This window comes from Sapajus apella, unplaced genomic scaffold (genome assembly GCF_009761245.1).
Source record: "Sapajus apella isolate SASKATOON/1434 unplaced genomic scaffold, GSC_monkey_1.0 scaffold53, whole genome shotgun sequence".
Classification (NCBI taxonomy): Eukaryota; Metazoa; Chordata; class Mammalia; order Primates; family Cebidae; genus Sapajus; species Sapajus apella.
In genome coordinates this window covers 4937549-4955911 of record NW_022436993.1, presented here as the reverse complement: position 1 = coordinate 4955911, position 18363 = coordinate 4937549, and positions in this window count along the sequence as shown.

The window sequence follows — 18363 nt, the reverse complement described above, 5'->3', positions numbered from 1 at the left end:
TCTGAAACAAAAATTTAAGGTCTGTTCAGAAAAATGAGAACATTTTTTCATGTGGACAAAAAATTGAGGTTGCTTTATTATTGTTCTTCAAAAATCACAAATAGCTTGAATTTTCTTCTTTTGAACGGTTCAGGTTTTTTTTTTTTAATTTTAAAATGACCTTTAGTTCAGAAAAAGGCCACATAAAAGTTCATTGTGGCAGAGAAACCTGGCTGAAGTTTCAGGGCAGTTATTTCCTGGGGAGTTAGAGGAGCAGGCTTAGCTCTGTGGCAGAATTATCAGTAGGTTTTTAAAACCGTGTTTTTGCCTAGTAAGGGCAAAGGAGAATCTGAGAGGGTTGCAGGGAATAGAGAGAGGGCAGTGTTTTCTTTTATATGGAAAATGGTCTATACTCCATTTTGCCAGAATTGTTGAGAGGTTCTGTGATGAACATTTGACCAGATTCCTCCTCTCTTCCTTCTTTCGTCCCTTTATTTTTTGGTGGTGGTGGTGGTGGTAGGGGGTTGAGGGGAGGCGCTGATTTTGTTGAGCATCTGAACTCACCTGCTTCACTTCCAAAAGAAGGAAATAGAAAAAGCCCAGGTACTTGTCCCCATCCCCATCTCCACTAGCAAAGGGTGAGAACATGACTTTGCTTGGCCAGTCACATGTTGTTCCTGGATCTTAGATTTAGAAATGAATGACGCTGAGCAGCAGGGCAGCCTCAGTTTCCGAGATGCCTGGCATTGTCCAAGGGCAGTGGTTCCAGTGGCCAGGCTTGTGTGTGCAGAGCTGGGGAGAGAGGTAGTGGTAGCAACTGAGGAGCTCACACATATTTCTAGGCCTGATTTTCTCTGGTCTTGCTGGTCAATTTAGGAAGTTACTCAATGTGCTTTTAGCATCTGCTTTTTCTGCTTCAGTCCTTCAGAATGGGTTTGTCTTGCAGCAGCTAAGACTCTGAGTGATGGATCCAGACTTTCTGAGATGTGAAAAGAGCTAGAAACGACCCTGAGCTTCTGTCACACAGCACAGAGGTGTTCATTGGTGGAGGTGGCCTTTCTGAATCTGACCTGCTCCCTGTCCCTGATGTCTCTCAGGACACTTTCCTTGCCCAATTCAAATACCGAGGAAGAATGATGTCATCTCCAACAGCTCAAGAGAATAGAGTCAAAGATGCATCATTTCTAGAAAGAGATTAATGCCAGTTTCCAACTCTTACCATGACAGTTGAATTCCTATTCATTGATGGAGAACTACGTAGCTCTGAAAAAGTTCCCAGGTGTCTTGAGGTACAGGACTGGGACTCACTTAGCTAAGTCTGGGCAAAGACAAACTTGTCAGTAGCTTAAAGTTAACTTTTCCTGATCCCTTCCCAGGGGCCCATTGAATCCATTTATGGGTGGTGAAAAGTAGTCAAGCAGAGCTTGGACAGCTATTACCTGCTAAAGTATTCTGAGACTCAGCCTCTGAAAATGAGAATATAATTTATCAAGCAGTGTGTGTTCAATGATTTGGAAAGATCCATATGTGCTTTTGTTTCAGCCACTCTAATGAGAATATGTCAACTTCAGTTCTATTCTTCTATCATCAGGCTTATTCCTGATGAAACCAGAGTAGCTGCTTTCCAGAGAGGCATGGTCCTCCTGCAGGGGCAATGAGCTTTGCAGAGAGCCGCTGCTTCATTGTACAGGATCTTTGGGTTAGGACTGAAACCTTTGCAATTGTCAAAAACCAATATATTATTCCTAGAAGGAGTTTGACAGCATTCCAGCATCATTATCCACAACCGATATGACAAAGTAAAAAAAAAGGTCTAAGGCAGTATCTTCAAGAGTGAATGATTTTAAGGAGGGTGGGATGGTTTGGAGCCGAAGGCCAATGCAAAACAAGATGTCACATTGTTAAACAGACCACAAGAAAATGACATTTCTTCCAGTTCCCTGCTGAAATGAAGGTCAAATCTTCCCATCTGGAAAAAACTGGTGTCCCAAGGGGACAGACTGTTTTATAGTCACAGAAATGTATTGTCCAACAAGTAGATGGTGAAATACACAAACAGCTAGGGATTAAACGTTCCACTGCAGGAAAGTGATCCTCACTCAAATCCAACACAACCCTTATGCTTCTGTATAAAAAGAGAGGCCCTGAGGACAAAAATTGGAATTAATGTGAAGCTTATAATCTTTTTTTTTTTCCGATTCAATACCCCATCTGCCTTAAGGATAAAAAAATATATATATATAAGAACGTCTATGGCAGCAGGAACTAAGCAGAGTTCTCCTCTTGTAGTTAAATGTGCTCCAGGCAAGGGTCTGATTGTAATGCCTAATTTGTGAGGATGGCAGATTACGGAAACAAAGACAACGTGACCCGTACACACTGCTCAGAATTTATCTCTCTGCCATCCTTTGCGTGTCTAGAATCAAGACCCTTTAAGAGACAGGGTCTTGCTCTATCACCCAGGCTGGAGTGCAGTGGTGATCACAGCCCACTGCAACCTTGCACTCCTGGGCTTCTCTGATTCTTTCATCTCAGCCTCTTGAGTAAATGAGACTACAGGTGCATGCCACCACGTCTGGCTAATTTTAACAAATCTTTTGTAGAGATAGGGTGGGGGTGCTTTGTTTGTTATATAAGCTGATCTTGAACTCCTGGCTTCAAGCAGTCCTCCTGTGTTGGTCTCCCAAAATGTTAGGATTACAGGCATAAGCTATTGCACCCAGTCTAAGATCCTTTACCTGATGTCATAGGCTGAGCTTTTCACACTGATGCCTGCATGAGCAATTTTCATTATACAATTTGCAATTCAGGGACAAGCTATCACAAATATGCTCTGTTTTACTATTTGCTGCTCATCTCTATACCATATCTTCAGTCTTTTAGGAAACCCTAACAACAATTTTCAGCCCTTATGAGGACAGCACAATTTGGCAGCAAAAAACTTGAGACCTCCTTGGAAAAAAATATTCTCGCTGATTCTTGAATTAAAATTCCATTTGTGCCAGGTGTGGTGGCTTGCACCTGTAACTCCAGCACAGAGATTAGCCAAGTAATTTCTAGACTCCGGCTGTTTTCTTGTTTAAGATTATATTTCTGTTTTATCTTGTGGATTCAGGGAGAGTTTTGTCAGCTCCGTAGGGTGATTAATGCATGTTTCTGGTATTTCACTTCTTCGTGCACGCCTTCCTCCCATGTCGGTAGCACCTCATTCGATTTTTTAATTGTTTCTGATTCCTTTCAAGTAAAAGCAGCTTAGCTCTTCAGCAGAGCATCAAAGTTGGCTGCTGGGGTTGATAGGCATGGTCAGAGGCTGAAGATCACAAGAGGCTTCATCAAATACAGTATGCTCTGGCTTCAAGCGAGCAAGTGATATGGGCATTCCTTTCCATCACTGTGATGGCATGTTCCTAAGAATTAACTCATTTGCTGTCTAAAGGGGTGCTGAGTCAAAGCCTTAACACTGGGTGAATACTGCCTATTATCTATTTGAAGCCTTGTATTGAAATTTCCAGAAACCCCAAAATTATATTTTTCAAAAAGCTGGGTTAAGAGTCAGCATTTACAGTAAATGAATTGAATTCCTTAATATTTCCCACAATGCTATCAAATAAAAGAATACATATATGAATGTATAAGCCAAGAATTTTTAAATATGGGTACAAAATGAGCAATTTAGAAAGCAATTATAAATTTTCTTTCTTTTTCTTTTTCTTTTTTTTGAGATGGAGTTTCACTGTTACCCAGGCTGGAGTGCAATGGCGCAGTCTCGGCTCACCGCAACCTCTGCCTCCTGGGTTCAGGCAATTCTCCTGCCTCAGCCTCCTGAGTAGCGGGGATTACAGGCACGCACTACCGTGCCCAGCTAATTTTTTGTATTTTTAGTAGAGATGGGGTTTCACCATGTTGACCAGGATGGTCTCGATCTCTTGACCTCGTGATTCACCCGCCTCAGCCTCCCAAAGTGCTGGGATTACAGGTGTAAGCCACCACGCCCGGCCTCTTTTTTTTTTCTTAAGAGATGGGGTTTTTATCATGTTTCTTTTCTCTCTCTCTCTTTCTTTCTTTCTTTTTCTTTCTTTTCTTTCTTTCTTTCTTGAGACGGAGTTTTGTCATGTTGCCCAGGCTGGTCTTGAACTCCTAGACACAAATGATCCACCTGCTTCAGCCTCCCAAAATGCTGGGATTGCAAGCGTGAACCACTGTACCTGGCCAAGATTTTAAAAATAATATTTCCCCAAATGATAAGATCACCCCAAAATATATTCCTTGGGACATTAACCCCACAAGTTGTTAGCCTCAAAACAGAAGTTAAATGGTGAAATGACTCTGGGAGACCGTGTCTATTCTCACTGGAAGAGTGACAGTGCATGTTTGTGTGTTATAGGATCTGAAGCCCTCTGCCACAAGAGATCTGCGCTTTCCTTAAACCCATTGTTTTTCAAATGTACTTGACATGGAAAATTCTATCGAGTAGTACCTTTTAACAGACTACCCCTTGGGAAATGCTGGACAGTTAAAATGGAAAGAAAGAAACAAGCGGAAGCTTTTCTGATGTGGAGTCTTCTACCAAAGCAGTCCTGAAAATTCTAATCACTGTAGTCAGGGTTGTTGAGGGGTCAAGCCTATGAAATGAAATTGTGGAGTCTCTCTGCTATGTTTAGACAAGTTTGTACGGATATGCACGTGGTTAGCCCTAGGCTACCTCCCAACAGCCTGACACATGTAATGTGCACCAGCTCCCCCATTCCCCCTTCTTGATGGCACACTCAGCAGCCAGAGAAAAAATCTTGTGGCCTCCATCCCTTCCCTCACCAAATGCAGGAGCTGGCAAAAAATGAATAATTGTCCCCTTATTTATTTTTTCACAAAATTTGACACATCAAAGTTTTTTGTTTTTTTCCAGAGTAAATCTACAGTATACACTTTTTCTTTTTTCTTTTTTTTGAGACAAAGTCTTGCTCTACAGCTCCTGCTAGAATGCAGTGGCCCAATCTCGGCTTACTGCAACCTCTGCCTCCCAGGTTCACGCAATTCTCCTGTGTCAGCCTCCTGAGTAGCTGAGATTGTAGGTGCCTGCCACCACGCCTGGCTATTTATTTTATTTTATTATTTTATTTTTAGTAGAGATCGGGTTTCAGCATGTTGGCCAGGCTGGTCTGAAACTCCTGACCTTATGTGATCCATCCACCTCAGCCTCCCAAAGTGCTGGGATTACAGGCTTGAGCCACAGCACCCAGGCCGGTATATACTTTTTTTAAAAAAATGGGAAAATGCTACATTGCAGCATCCTAGAATCAGTCTTAAGGTCAGTTTGTGTGAGCTGATCTCTTTAGACCTATTGAACAAGAAAGCAATTTGTTTATGTTGCAACCTATTGCACTACATTTGTTTTAAAAGAATAGCATTTCGTGTCCTTGGAGCATTTCATGTTCTTATAGCTTTTCCACACCCTGTTATGTCATTCTTAGGATCTATTCCAATTAACCCAGGGCCCTTTCATGTCAGCCAAGCCTGCTCCAAAAAAGGCACCCTGGTCAGTTTTCATAGTGCTTTTGTTTATATTACAAGTTTCCAAATGGGAAAGGTGACAAGACAGAGTTTAGGAAGGCTCTGTTGTCTACAGATCAACAATTTGCATCTAAAAGGAGATCGTGTGTCTTTCACCTCTTTAGAGGTGGAAGCAGATTAGGATTTCGTATGCTTAAATTCTGGGGTATGGCCTCTCTCCAGCTTCCTTAGAAGACCCTGCCCAAGCTTCCAGTGTTACCAGCAGGCTTGTGACGTGTAACCTCTGAAGAAGGCCCTTTGATCTGTAAGAGTACACTGTCCCCTTTGTTGAGATGGAGTCTGGAAGAGGATATTCATGGGCCTCTTGGACTCTCATTCAGCCTAATGTACTTGGAAATGAATTTGCTTGTCAAAGAACAATTGACAAAAGAGAGAAAATCTCAATTAAATTTCGGGTCTAAAAAAAAAAGCTGCTTTTAATCACTGCTTAAAATAGCACTCTGGTTCATCACTGAACTCACAGAAATGTGCAGGCCTGAAATTTGATCAGCCGTCTTTTAAAGATTTGCTTGTAAAATATGTTGCACTTTGCCATCTAAAATAAAACCAAACAAATCTAGCAAGTAAGCAAACAAACAAAGCCAATGTATTTGAAATAAAAAATGAATTTCTTTCAGGAATAATACTAGTTTTCTTTCCAGTGAAATTATTTTAAGAAGTTTTTAGCTTTCAGGGAAATCTCCAGCCCAGGGAGAGTCTTGACTATGGAGCCATGTTTGTGCTTTCAAGGGAGAAGTCTTATAAGAGACTCATTAAATACTTTTATCAGTGAGGGCTACAAAGTGTGACCTGAGTCTAAGCCTGCTTCTGCTGTCATTTCTGCATGGCCAAGTTAATCAGTTGCCACCGTGGCACTCAGCCTGTGTAGCAGGGAAAGACTAGAAATCTGCTGAAGTGAAAATTACTGGGACTTGGAATTACTAGGCAAATCAATACACACACACACACACACACACACACACACACACACACACACACACAAACGCATAATGGGAATTGGTTGCAAATTGAGTTTCCTGGAGAGCTGACTCTGAGATGGAAATTAATTTGTAGGATGCTTATTAATGAACTTGGGATCGACACCTATGGAAGGAAAAGCATCAGGTTGGGCAGTGGAGAAGCTGGGCTGAGATGCAGTCTCGGCAAAGGCCTTAGCCGACCCTGTGGGAAGCTCTGATGCTGGGATATTCCTTCAGCATTGTCCCAGTTAGCCAGGGGGCTGTGTCTTTAGACATCCGTGTGGACCAGTCATTGGGTTGGCCTGCCCTGGGGAAGGGGCGTGACCATGTTCATGGTGGCTCTTCAGCTGAGGCAGTTCCCAAAGGTGACTGACAGCCAAGTGCCTTCTGGCAGCAAAATTATACAGCAACTGGGGGAAAGCCCCTCGTCCTGGAGGGGGATCAGGATGCTCAGCAGAGCATGCACTGCAAAACTCTCCAGTTTTGTTTCCCAATACAATGTAAGTCAATTAATGAACCTCTGGAAACATAGCTCTTGAAGACATCTTCATGACTCAGGAGAAGCAGTAATGGTTGGCAGCCGGTAGCAATGGTGCTGCTTTCTACAAGCTGGGCAAGCACGGCTGTAACCATACTATGCTTGCCTGGAAGGTTGGGAAGCAGAGTTTTGGCGTTGAAGAGTCTGGTAAATGATGTCCCAACTTGGCCTTGGCATTTTTTCTCTGCTTCCCTGATATAGACCCACCCTTCTGTCACCACGATGTCCCCTCCTCTCATCTGCATACTTCATCTTCTCCTGTGGCCCCATTTATTTCCTAAGGTACATGATGTTCTGGCACATTTAATATTATTTTAAATAATATTTTTGTTTATGAACATCCCTTTGATATCTTTTATATTTCACCATTGGTAATGAAATTCTGACAGCAAAGAATGCTCTTAAACTTGTTAAAATAGAGACAGAATCTCATTTTGTTGCCCAGGCTAGAGTGCAGTGGTACAATCATAGCTCACTGCAGCCTTGAGCTCCTAGGCTCAAGTGATCTTCTTACATCAGCCTCCCTAGAAGCTGAGACTATAGGTATAAGTCACCATGCCCAGATAATTAAAATAATTTTTTTCTAGAGACAGGATATTGCTATGTTGCCAGGCTAGCTCACTGCAGTCTTGAACCCCTGGCCTCCAACAATCCTTCAGCTGTGGCCTCTCAAAGTGTTGGGATTACAGGTGTGACCCACTGCACTCAGCCTGAGCTTTTTCTTTTGTTGCTATGAAAGCAGACATAAGACTTAGGTGCAAAGCAGATACCCAGAGCTTGAACCCAGTCCACCATTTACCTGCTGTGTCCATTGGGCAAGTTGCTAACTCTTCATGCCTCAATTTCTTCATCTATAAGGAGAGATTAAAACAGCACTTTTCATAGTTTGTTATGAGAAATAAGTTACTATCTGTAAAATATTTAGGACAGTACCTGGCAAAGAATTAAAATAATCTAGGCATGGTGTCTGTATTTATTTATGTGGAAAAGGAGAGAGTTTAGAAGAGGGAAAAAGAGATTCAATTCACATGGTTAATCACCTCCTATATGTGAGAAACTGTGCTAAGACACAGATTGTTTTACCTAATCTTCATAATAGTCCTATGATGCAGATATAAACTCCTTCTTACAGATGAAGAAATTAAGGTCTGCAGAATTTAAATTCAACACCATCGTTGAACTGGTGAGTGGAGAGCTGCAATTCAAACCCAAGTCAGCTTGACGTTAATGCCTTTGTTTGTTCCACTTCTCTCCTCCTATTCCAACTTTCTCTTTTTTAAAAAATTTTACTTTTTTAAAAAAAATTACACTTAAGTTCTGAGATACATGTGCAGAATGTGCAGGTTTGTTACATGGGTATACATGTGCCATGGTGGTTTGCTGTACTCATCAACCTGTCATCTACATTATTTCTCCTAATGCAATCCCTCTTTTCCCCCCCAAAAAGCCCCAGTGTGTGATGTTCCCCTCTCCCACTCTGTCTTAATGATATCCTCTCAAAGTAGTCTGGTGGTTTTCCATTTTCCAGCAAACAAAAACTGATACACTCAGAAGTGATACAAACCAGAATTCCGAACTCCCGTGAGAACTGCCCTCCAAAACTGTTACTTTCATTTTGTTTCTGTTATTACGTAAAACAAAGAGTAATAACATGAAAAATATGACCTGACAACATAATTTATATTATAGTTTTTCCCATATTATGAACTTCATGACTAAAACAATACCTTTTATGACACAAGCTGGCCTATTTTGTATTGGTAGTTGCAAAAAGTACTCTTTGATTTTTAGAGCATATGAGTGATCAGATAACTAATAAGCAAATATTTCTATAAGGAAGAAAACCCCAACTGAGAAGATTAATTTATAATAAGTCACATTTTGATGCTAAAATAGTTTGATCTGAGATTCCAATTGACTACAAATTGCCATCTGTGCATACTTGTTGAAGATGTCGCATGTAATTAACTCCAGGAATCCTCTATTTGACAACCACTGTTAACTGGATTTGTAGAATATACACTGGTATGTTAATTTTTAACATAAACCTGCCAAGTGGTTGCTGGCTTTGTGAAAGTAGCTGGTTTCCTCCATTTGACAAAACTTTGAAAGGCCTATAAAGGGAAAAGAAATGATCACTTTTACCCATATTAGCTTAATTCATCCTTTATACATTCCTGTAAGGGGACAGTTATTAGCTTCTTCCCTGAAAAAAAAAAAGGCCCCAGGAAATTTTAGTTTCAGACCTCATGAGATGTGAGGACTCTTACTTTAGCCTTTTGGGTTCAAGACTCTAGTCACATCTATGTGCAGACTTGACCTTTGTTTCTACCTTCTGCAGGGGAATAGAGGATAAATAGAAGGGAATCACTTTATCACCCATGTGTTTCCCAATCACCACCAGCAGTCAAAACCCTTAGAAGCCCTCAAAGGGTTTGAAGTCCTTGAAGTCCTCAATTCTAAAATTGAGCAAATGGGAAAAAGAAACTTTCTTGCCTTACTTCGAAATAATTAATTTACAAAGCATGTTAATGCTAACATTTACTACATTTTAATCAGCCTTTATCTCAGATAATACGTATTTGACAGGAGAGGAAATACACATCAAATGTACTAATTTAATTTGTTCATTGGTTTTTATTAAAAATTTTATGCATTTGTATTAGATATATGTATGTAAATACTACACGTTTTTTCTGAACTATGAATTTATATGGTGATAAATATTGTGCCAAGTTCTAGGATTAATCAGACCAATCAAACCTACTTTCGATAGCCTTACGTTCTCCCATTGTATTTTCACTTTTGTAGTTTTTAGTGTTATGTAAACCTGTGCTAAGTGAGGGCTTTTTGGTGTATTTTTATTTCTGGGTTTATGCATTTTATTGGAACTTTAATTTATGCATAGTCATAGATGAAAAGAAAAAATTTCCTTGCTTACTTTTTAGGCGAGGTACACTAGCTGAGGAAGTGCTTGCTGTTTCTTTAATATTGTTCTACATAATTGGATCTATTTTAGCAGTATGAGCTATTGCAGCTATTATGAACTGAACAACGGAGGAAGGCCAATTATTTCAAAGCTGCATGTAATGGCTGCTCACCTTGCACAGATATCTCTCTTGAAAATCAACTATAATGCAGCATGCATTTTCTGAGGAATTCAAGAGCTAGGCAGATTGGCACACTTAAACAGCATCATTCTGAAATCTAGTGTCAGACATGAAGAATCTTGGATCAACTTTACTGTTATGCTGCTTCTTAGAGCTCTTGGTCAGTTGGATTCTTAACACACACACACACACACATACACACACACTCTATATAAACAACATATATAAATATAATATAAATATTATACACATATACATGTATATATATTTAAAAACCAGAATGTTGACTAGAAACTGGTTCCAATAATTTTTGTTCATAAAATCTTATCTGTGAGAAGCATGTTTTCATATGTCCTTGTACTCAATTATCAATGAGTTGTCCCAAAAATAGCCTCAGAGCTGGCTTGAGTGAACCAAGAAAAGGATAAAACTCAACCTCTTCCTGCAAGTGGATTTTAAACCTAAATGTGAAAAGAAAAAAAAATGTTATGTTCATGATTGTAGCTATCTTTATGAAATTGGGCAGAGTTTCAAAATATATAAAAACAAAGGATTGTAACTACATTGAGCTTAAGTAAATTCATAAAAAGACACAAGAAAGACCATGAAAATACAAGCCACAGAAAAGTTATATTTGCAACATATGATTAACGAAGATCTTGTATCCATAGACCAATTAGAAAAAGATAACCCAGCTGAAAAATGAGCAAAATGCTTGAACAAGCACTTCACAAAAAGAAAATCCAAACAACCAATAAGAATATGCAGAGATGGTCAACATCGTTAATAATCAGGAAATACAAGCAAAATTATATTGAGATTGCTGATTGGCAAAAAAAATGTTCATAACGCATGTTAGCTGGGACATGGAGTAATGAGCTCTCTCATATACTGCTGGTAGGCATAGAAATTAGTATATTCAGTTTGGAAAACAGTTTGCATTATCTAATAAAATTGGAGCTACTCATATCTTACGATATAACAGTCTCTCTATTGGTTATATCCTTAGAGAAAGGAAGCATTTTTGTACCAGAAGATATCTATAAGAATGTTTCAAGCAGAATTTTGATGTGATTCTTAAATGGGAAGTGAACCAAATATTCTTCAACTAAAGTGGCCATCAACATTAAGTGAATGAATAAACTGTACATACGTTAGCATATTAGCACATTGAAATTCTTACAATAAAAAAGGATAAACCAGAGTCTGTTTTTTGGAAGAATTTTACAAACACAATATGGAACAAAAAAAAGCAAGGCACAAAAGGATGTGTACAGTATATTTTTCATTGATATAAAATTGAAAACCAGAAGAAATCATACCTTAGAGGTGATGAAACTGTAAAGAAAATCTAAGAGAACTAGAATGGACTGCTGTTAAGAATCAGGGCGGCAGTTTCCTGGAGAGAGAGAGAGAGAGAGAGAGAGAGAGAGAGGGAGAGAGAATTTCCACTAGAGAGATAATGGGAGCTTCAGGGGAGATAACAATATTTTAAGCATATTTGTTATGTAATCATACATTGCACTGCATATTTGAGTGTTTTTGAATTCTCCTGTATGTCTGTTATGCCCAAACAAAAAACAATTAAAAATATACCCACCAGAAAGAGAATCCTGTTGGTATGATTTTAGATTCCAAAATAAAGCAGAGAATTATTACCCAGCCCTGTGCTTTGAACATGAAGTCAGTGTCATGCTGAGACCTTGAGCAGCCTCCCAGGTGTCATTGACAACCTGTATTTAATGTTAAATAATAATATAACTTATACAAATGAAGCACTTACTATATCCCAGGTAATGTGCTAAGGGTCTAGCGTACATTAGCTCATTTAATTCTGACAGCAACCCTCACAGCTGAGGACTGTCAGCCCTCCTTGGGTTCTGCATTAGTGAGTTCAACCAGCTGCTGATCAAAAATATTTGCTAGAAGAAAAAAAGGATGGTTGCATCTGTATTGAACAAGTACAGACTTTTCCCCCCTTATCATTATTCACTAAGCAATGCAATTTAACAACTATTTACATAGCACTTACATTGGATTAGGTATTATAAGCAATCTAGAGATGATTTAAATTATACAGGAGGATATGCAAGGGTTATATGCAAAAACAAAGCCATTTTATATCAGGGACTTGAGCATCTACAGATTGTGGAGTCTCAGGGGGTACTGGAACCAATCCCCTGTGCCTACCAAAAGGTGACTCCACTACTATGATTATTTTACAAGGGAGGGTAATGCATGTTGGTCAGGTAAGCACTTGCACACAGTGGTCAGACTGAGGAAGGAGCTGAGATAGACTCTGACCCAGTTGCTGAGTTGCCGTCCTGTTTATACTCCTTAGTTAACCACTTAGACATCATCACTAGTGGCAAAATCTTGACCACAAACAGACAACTACTATACAGAGATTGGTTCCAAAAGCATGGCATTCATTCATTCTACAGGCATTCCTGTGCCAAGTTCTGTGTCAGGCTTTGTGACTATAAAGAGGAAAATGACACCAGCCCTGCCCTCAGGGACCTGCTCTAGGACCAAGAAGAGACTCAGGTAAACAGACAAAACCAGCATCTTACGAGTGCACTACAGTGGCATGGGGTCAAACAAAGCTGGAAGAAGAAAATAGGCATCAGGCAAAAGAAGCTCAGTTTTAATCAGAGCCTTTTAACCAACCAGCCCATCTGTCTGTGTCACTCACTCCTTTACTTGTCTCTGATTCCCTTAGCGTGATCTGTAGCCTATCACTCACTTTTCCCTAACTGGACTCCACTTTTTTCCATTCCCAGTCTTGAAAGGTGTGATTCTTTTAAGTCTCCTCCTACGTCCCCACTTTTTTTCTGTTCCCCTCTTCTTCCCGCTTCCCCTCTCCACCCTCTTTGGCTACCTAAATCAGACCTATCCTTTACTACCTGTAAATCTCCAGATGCCCCCACTGGAAGTGAGCATGCCTTTTCCAACATCCACATTTTATTTATGCCGTGTTTGCAGCCTATCGTGCATTTGATCTTGTGTTACAGTTATTTACGTGAATGTTGTATCTTCCCTGCTAGAGTGCAAGCTCCTTCAGCCCAGAGACCATGATTAATTTTGTTTTGTGTTTGTCGCAAAGGCCAAGAATTGTGCCTAGAACAAACACAGACTTGTTGAATGAGATTGGACACACAAACAGCTGAGAGGTATTTGGCAGCAACCTGACCAAACCTTTTGAGTCTGGATGAGAGTTTTGGAGCAAAGATATCCTGAATCCTATAATAATAATAGCAATATAATCTCAAGGCATTTTTTATAGTTGAGACAAGTGGAATCTACAGACAGATGTTCTCCATAGACCAAAGAATACTGCTAAAGTTATTTACAACAATATTTTTTTCTTTTGCAAGAAAAATAAGTTATGAGGAAACATAGCTAAGTTTTCACATGGAAATTCATATGGAAAGGATGGCTAATCATCCATTGATCTATTCTCCCATGCCAATGAATTCTACCAGCAGCAGTAATAATCATGGACTCTAGAAGATCATAGAAGTAAAATACCATTCATTAGTTTATATTTGCAATTATTTTATTTTTGCCCAGTGATGTTGAATAAAATCATTAAAATTCTTTCAATATTTTGGCTTGGAAATTTCCTCTATTTTTGTTTCTTAGAGGATTTCTTGTAATTTCTTTGTTACAGTTCTACTCTGTTGAAAAAAAAATTCCAGTTACTAGACTTATATAATAGCTAGGAAATTTAGTGAAAATCTATGAAAGTTTGATTAGTTTTAGAGATGTCTCATTGAGATTTCTTTGTTTCCTAAATGTTTAAGATAAATAGTCCCCAGGGAGCTCAACTGTGTAGCTCCCTAGAAGTTCACATTTAAAATAACCACTTCAGAGGCAAATACTGAAAAGACAGTGAAGCACAGAAATGATGAGGTTTTTAATGCAGGTCCATGGAATGCTAGCCTTGATTCCAAACTCCTTCTTTCCCTGATAGGGTTCAAGTACAGCACACACAGTGTCCCTGTGGCCATTCAGGTTTTCCTTTGAGATTTGTGTCTCCTATCTCCCCTTTCCTTAGCCTCTCAAATTACTTCGCCGTTGCCCTTGTGACAGGATAGGTCAGAATTCGTCACCATGGCCAGGTGTGGTGGCTCACGCCTGTAATCCTAGCACTTTGGGGGGCTGAGGCAGGTGGATCACCTGAGGTCAGGGTTTCTAGACCAGCCTGGCTAACATGGCAAAACTGCATCTCTACTACAAATATAAAAATTAGCTGCGAATGATGGTGCATGCTTGTAATACCAGCTACTTGGGAGGCTGAGGCAGGAGAATCGCTCAAACCCACGAGGTAGAGGTTGCAGTGAGCTGAAATGGTGCCACTGCACCACAGCCTGGGTGACAGAGTAAGACCCTGTCTCAAAAAAAAAAAAAATTGGTCACCCTCCAACTGCACTGGTTGGGCTGTATCCAGAAACATACTTGGACACTTCGTTAGTGGGGCTTTGACATTAAGTACATGTAGGGAGGAAAGAGGGCACAGCACTATCTTAGCAGCTCCAGCCCTGTGCCCCGAGATGGCCAGGAACATTTTCAGGATGCAACACCATTGTAGTGGCTGGCTTTGCACAAATGAGGGCCTACTGCTTTCTATGCATTTCTGCAGATGCCTTCAAATGGGTTTTGATCCTGTATTCCAACAGCGAAAAACTTTGAGCATGCTCCTTCATATACACTCACACACACATATTAAATGAACACAAATAAGATAAAAGCAATGAAATTTAAAAGTCAATGTAAATAGGAGTTATGATATTTTCTTCTAATCTCACAAGGGATCATTTTGTGAACCCCACCTTGGAGATCATAGCTTGGGTGCTCCTTGGTTAGGGCATCTCAGCCACAGTCTGTCTTTTTTATCTGCACTTGTAGCTAATAGCTAACTCCTCTCTATGTTCTGCTTTCTCTGTGTGTCTCCGTTTTCACTTTTGCATTGCCTGCTCTAATTTCCTATGTATGTGCCACGTACAAACTCCCTAAGAAAGGAAATCCCATTGGGCTTATCAATTGCTGTTTCATGTGGAGCTTTCTTCCTGGCAAAGCTTTCTGCCAGGCCCCCAGGAGAACTGATCAGCCTTGAAAACTTTGTGTTGTTGGGGATCAGCTATCAATGGCCAGGGCAGCAGTATTACATTATAGAATGGGTGCCATCTGTATGGAGGTGGCATGGGCTTGACAGTCAAGACAGGACCTTGTGTGGCCCAAAGTGTGGGTGGTGGTCCTCTCTTCACAGCCATTCTTCTTGGGTTTATTGCTAGGTTCCTTGGATGGAGATCATGTATTCTTTCTTGTTTGATCTTTCAGTCCAGACCCCCAATCCCTCAACTGCAGAGAAAAAATTCATGTGTTAAATTCACAGTGAAGAGACCCTGCTACTTTCATATGTATATGAAATATATAGCTATTTGAAGACAGGGTTTCTCTCTGTCACTTAAGCTGGAGTTCAGTGGTGTGATTATAGTTCACTGCAGCCTCGACCTCCTGGACTCAAGCGATCCTCCTGCCTCAGCTTCCTGAGCAGTTGAGACTACAGATGTGCACCACTATGCCTGGCTAATTCTTTCAATTTTTTTTTTTTTTTTGTAGAGATGGAGTCTCCCTATGTTGACCAGACTGGTCTTAAATTCCTAGGGCCAAGTGATCATCCTGCTTTGGCCTCCCAAAGTGCTAGGACTACAGGTGTGAGTACCGTGCCCAACCCTTGTTGTTATATCCCCAGTAAAAAAAAAACATTCATTTAGCCTACTGTTCGTTGATAAAATCCATCTCCCCAGAAAGGTAATATAAGCTTTTGGAACAAACTGGTACATCTCAGAGTGAGTCCTTTTTACACATGAAACCTTTCGCAAGGAGTAGAAGGGGAACCCTCTGCCTACCTTTCCCAGCTTGTTGGAGAGTTTTAGATCTTAACTGATAGCAATTATTTGTCTCCAGTCCTCTTTCTCCAAGAACTCATGGACATTTGTCCCAACTGTGTGTGGGGCATCTGGCAAAGCATGCCTTTACATCCTACATGATCTGAAGGTCAAGAAGATGAGGCTGGCTCCCAGCCTCACTCCACCTGTCATGCAGAACAAAGGTTAAGAGGGAGGGCTCTGCAGCCATATGCCTGGGTCCGTAGTCCAAACTCTGCTTGTATTCGCAGAATGCTTAGAGCAAATCACTTAACTCCTTATGCCTTATTTTCCTTATCTGGAAAACAACAGTAATAATAGTATCCATAGACCAGGCACGGAGGTTCATACCTGTAATTCCAGCATTTTGAGAGGCTGAGGCAGACGGATCACTTCAGGCCTGGAGTTTGAGACCAGATTGGGCAAGATAGTGAGATCCTGTTTCTTAAATGTCCCTACATCATAGGATTATTGTGAAGATTAATTTAATTAATATATAAATGATTACTATAGTTAGCATTGAGTATATCTGGCCTTTTATTGTCTAAAAGGAGTAATTTACTTTGTGATATTTTGGACTCAAGGGGCTTATTGTGATTATTTCTGAAACAATTGAAGAGAAAGGAAGTATGCCTCTTGGTTTTATTACCCATGAAACTCACAACCAGCAAGTCTGGGTCTGTCTTGTTCACTACTCTATCCTCAGTCCCTGCAATGTAGGTACTATTATTACACCCATTTTACCGATGTGGAAAAGGCACAAAGAATTAAGTGATTTGCTCATGTCACACCGTGAATACTTGGAAGAGCTTGGATTAAGGAACCAGGCAGCCCTGGTATCATGGAGATATTCAATAAATATCAGTTATTGATTTATAAAATATTAGGAAATATAATTACATAAAAAAGTGTTCTCAAAGGTATTTGAGTCAGTTTTTATTTGCCAAAAGAAAATTCTGTGACATAGACTCTGGGAATGTGATCACTTCTGTTTATTGAATGCCACTCACTAGCCATAGATCGTATGTGCATGAACTTAATCTTTTATAACATCCTTAGGATTAGATATGAGGAATCACATTTCGCAGAGAAACTGGGCTTCACAGAAATTGTGACCTGTATGGAGATCACAAAGCATTAAGTGGCAGAGAGGAGATTTGCACCAGGGCTCTGTGCTCCTAAGTCTGTGATTTTCTGCTGATCTATTTCCATGGTGGCCAGGACAGGTCTGAGAGAGGGCTGCTGTAGTTCCTCAAGCATCCAGAACCTCAAGATTAAAGACTCACTCTGGAAATGAGGGTTCTCAGGCTTTCTAGACCTGTCACATAAGCCATCTGACAGTCATTGAGTTCTTAAACTGGCCATCAGTAACTGGCAGACAAATTCCTGTACTAAATTCCAGTGATCGATATGCTTTCCATCACAAAGCTTGTCTTGTTTGTTATTTCTTCCTTTAAAAAAAAAAAGAATCCTTATTCCCTGGGAAAAGGATAATAAAAAATAAAAATAAAACAAATGCAGAATCTAGCTGGCAGAGTTTGGAAGAAAGATCAGGAACTTAAGATATATACGGGGGAGCCAGAAGGAAAGTTGGAATGAGTGTGGAAATGGGAGCAGTTAATTTCAAGCTTTTGTTATCTACAAGAGGAGTTAAGGCCTATTTACGTTGGAAACCAAAGGAGAGTCTGCAAGAAGCATTATTTAATGCTTTGAAAAATAGGTTTTTAAATAATTAAGATAAAGACTAAAAATAGCTAGATAATAAACCTCTTTTAAATATTTTACCATAGTATATTGCTAACATGACTTGCATTTCAGACTGTGTCCTGATTTTGGATATTTTGCATTTCTGCAGATTACTTTTTAGATCACTAATCAAAATTAAATAATGCCTACTTTTAATTATAATAACTTTTTATAGGCTTCAAAGAGAATGGCAATCTTAAAAATAAATGCTTTTCTAAATGAATTCTTCCTGAAATAATTTGCTTATATAAGTAATTTGTAGAGATAGTTATAATAGAAGGGATTATGACTAGAAGTAAGGGGATGAAATGAAGTGGTAAAAAATTTGGGATAAAATTAGAAAAATAAAAAAGAAAAAATTAACAAGACAAAAGAAAAAGAAACTCTTGGGGAATAGGAAAAAAGTCCCTGGTATTCAAAATATTAGTTAAGCTTCAACATGATGATGAGGATGTTTATTCAGCAGGAAACATCCCAGTGCTTAGTAAACATCATTCAAGATTATTCTCAAGCATGCTTCTGATGTTATC